Source organism: Tupaia chinensis, unplaced genomic scaffold, assembly GCF_000334495.1.
Source record: "Tupaia chinensis unplaced genomic scaffold, TupChi_1.0 Scaffold000179_1, whole genome shotgun sequence".
Taxonomy (NCBI): Eukaryota; Metazoa; Chordata; class Mammalia; order Scandentia; family Tupaiidae; genus Tupaia; species Tupaia belangeri.
In genome coordinates, this window is record NW_006159654.1 from 158,892 (window position 1) to 162,381 (window position 3,490).

At 42.0% G+C, this 3,490-nt stretch overlaps 1 pseudogene; it reads left to right on the forward strand.

Moving 5' to 3' along the window:
- The first annotated feature begins 1,008 nt into the window (after positions 1-1,008).
- On the forward strand, positions 1,009-2,556 carry LOC102490428 (transcription initiation factor TFIID subunit 7-like; annotated as a pseudogene).
- The last annotated feature ends 934 nt before the right edge of the window (positions 2,557-3,490 follow it).

Here is a 3,490-nt window from a genome sequence, read left to right on the forward strand (position 1 = left end):
TAAATTTTGTCAGAAAGCATATGTACTCAGTAGAGTGAAAGAGAGAGAAAACCCCTCCTTCCCTCCACCATAGAAACTAGAGATGCACAACCCCCTTACTCCATTTCGCTTCCTACCAAGATTTCGGGTGATCAGGCTTGTGCACACTATCTAGTTTTTCAAGCAGCCAGGCTGGGATTCGATTCATGGTTGGCCATGTTTCCAGCTCCTTTAACCACAGTACTATGGGACTACCCTCTGATCTCTACTCTTAAAAAAAAATCAGGACTGGGACCAGCAGATGGCGTAATGGTTATGTTGTTGGACTCCCACGTAGACAACTGCAACGGAAGTCCTGTACCTGTTGCCTTGGAACTCATGCTGGGCATGTGTGCATGTGTGCCTAAGATTCTGAGAGGAGAATGGAGAAGAAGGGATTGAGGCATGACTATCTCCCTGGGGAGTGATTTCTTGCTTTCTGTCTCTCTCTTCTCACTCCGTCTCTCCAGCAAGCACACATGCCCTCTAATCTCTCTTATAAATAAAAAAAAAAGTCAAGATAATTAAATAAAATACTAATGAACTATTTTTGATTAAATAGGACTACATAGGAATAGAGCCCATGTGTGAAACTAAGTCAGATCCTGGAAAAGGAGGAAAACATATCATAAAGGCATTGCTGAATTATTTAAGAGTAATTGGACAAGCTCGAGACAGAGCTGTAGAACTGCTGAGCTGCCTTACCTGCCAAACCTGGTGCTCAACGCCGCAGGTCCCAGTGAGACTTCACATTGCACAACCCAAGCCCTACCAGTGGTAATAAAAAGTGGATCACCCTGCTAGGGAGCAGGAAGAAAAAAAGAATTGAGAAAGAGACATTCAGCTCCATGCTGTGTGGCTCTAAGCAGCTTCCACTTCCATTCAGTCTGTACCGGAGAAACTGAATTTATAATTGTCACTGAATGTAGCTGAAACTTTTTAGCGCAGCAAGTGTTGATTAGAAGAGAAGCAAGTCACAATGAAATAAAGATGAGTAAGAGCAAAGATGATGCTCCTCATGCACCGGAGAGGCAGTTTATCTTCTGTCTGCCTCTGGAATATGCTGCTCCTGTAAGGAAGGCAGTAGAATCTGATCTTGTCAACCTGAAGGACAGACTGACAGTTGAGTTATACCCTGATGAACATCCTGGAATCATCACTGGTCTCAAAATTGGTAGATGTGCCCATTGTTCTGGAAACCTTGAAAGTTATTGATAAGGGACCAGCAGATAGTGAAATGGTTATGTTGCTGGATGCGCTCATGGTTCAAATCTTGGATCCAGCAGCTTAAAACACACACTGGTGTGTTGTGTGCATGCCCAAAATCCTGAGAAAAGAATGGAGGAGAAGGGATTGCGGCATCGCCTCCCACCCGGCGGGTGATTTTCTTGCTTTGTGTCTCTCTATCTCTCCCTATCTCTCCAGCAAGTGCACATGCCCATGAGCAAAAATCTCTCTCTCTAAAAAAAAAAAAAAAAAAAGGAATGAATGAATGAAAGGAAAAGAAAACCATTGGTAAGAAAATTTTTTACAAGACAGCTATCTGTCAGATTCTTGTATCCACAGCTGACAGTGATCTCTTTCCTTCTGTGGAGGAGCCGGTTGCTACTGCTGATCCCAAAGCTAGCAAAAAGGACAAGAACAGAGAGAAAAAGTTTATCTGGAATCATGAAATTACTCTGCCTCTAGAAAATATGAGAAAGAGAGGGTCCTGGAAGATAGCCCAGAAGAAGAATATTGAATCTCCAGATGTGGAAAAAGAAGTGAAATTGTTGCTGAGTACGGATGCAGAGGCTGTTGGTATTTGTTGAGAAATACTTGTTGAAAGATGAAACAAAAGAATCAGAAAATCAGGGACTTGATATCTATTCTCTTGGGATATCTGGTCACAGGCGAGGCTCTTTAGAGGGTGATGAGCTTTGGGAGTTATGCAATGACCTCAGCAACAACAGTGAAGAGGAAGATATAAACAAGAGAGACACTGAGGACGATCTGGAGATTGTCAGCTACCACGTGAGCTAAATGAATGGGTGAGCAGCACCAAGAAAGTGAGGAAACCACCAGCTGGTTATGGGAATTCAGAAACAGATCGATAACATGAAAGGAAAGCTCCAAGACACCCAGGACAGGGCCAAATGACAGGAGGACTCATCATGAAAGAGGAAAAGCTGGCTCTTCCAAATAGATTTCAGAAGGAAAAAAAAATGGCGCTTCCGAATAGATTTCAGAGGGGCCAGCAGATGGCATAGTAGTTATGTCGCTGGACTCCCATGTGACTGACTGTGATTCAAATCCCAGATCCAGGGTGGAGAATGGAGGAGCAGGGATTGTGGCACAGTCATCCCCTCTTGGGGGTTATTTCTCACTTTCCCTCTCACTTTCTCTCTCTTTCTCTCTGGCAAGTGCATGTGCCCTAAGGCAAAAACTACAAATAAAAAAAGAATAGATTTCAGGCTGTGCTAGATTAGCTTAAAAAAGACAGAAAAGGAGCAGATCAGCTCTTTGCAAGAACAGCTAGAATCACTCCTAGAGAAGTGAGAAGAACTTTGATAGTTAAATTCCGTACTCAGAGTGGACAGTATTAGGAAAATCTTGGACTGGATATTAAGACCTTGCAATAGTGCCCTTTCCCTTTAATGCTGAAAGTTCTGTTGAATTTTCTTACTTGTTTTACAGCACACTTTGCTAGGTATCATCCCATAAGAAGTAGGATTGTTTAGACACAGAAATGATTTTAGGAAAGTGGTAGGATTAATGGAATTAGCAGTTCAATGTTAATAACCACAGCGTCACTGCTGGACTTTGCTATTTTTCTCCACTTGCTGGAAGCTGCCGTGCTGTTCTGTGATGCCATCTGAGATGAACAAGAACTTAGCCTAGAAGTACTGAGGCTAGTTTATGTTTTACCCCACAGTAGCTATTTTCTCACCTATTCAAAGAAATTTCCCACATGTAGAGATAAAAATAATTTCATGAAGTTATTTCTAACACAATAAATAATGGCAATTAATTTCACATTAAAAACAAAAGAAGTAATGAGACATTGTATCTTACTGTCAACATTTAAAGAAACTTTTTAAAGTCATATATACAACAAATACATAAACATGCATACTCATTATACACATGCATACACACACGGACATGTGTAAATGGAAGAGGGGAGGAGGGGAAGAGCCAGAGAGAATGTGCTAAAATATCAAAACTCATGAAGCCTACATATATGCTATGTGGAAGTTCTAGGCCCTATTCTTTTGGATTTTTTTTTTAAGAGATTTTTGTGATAGGGTATGTGTGCTCAACTGGGAGAGAGAAAGTGAGAAGTCACCCCCCCCCAGGGGGGATGGCCACACTGCAAACTCTTCTTCTACATTCTCCCCTTGGGATTTTGGGCATGTGCACACATGTATCTGGCGTGAGTTAAAAACTGCTGGGCTGGGACTTTTACTGCAGCCAACTTATGAGGGAGTCC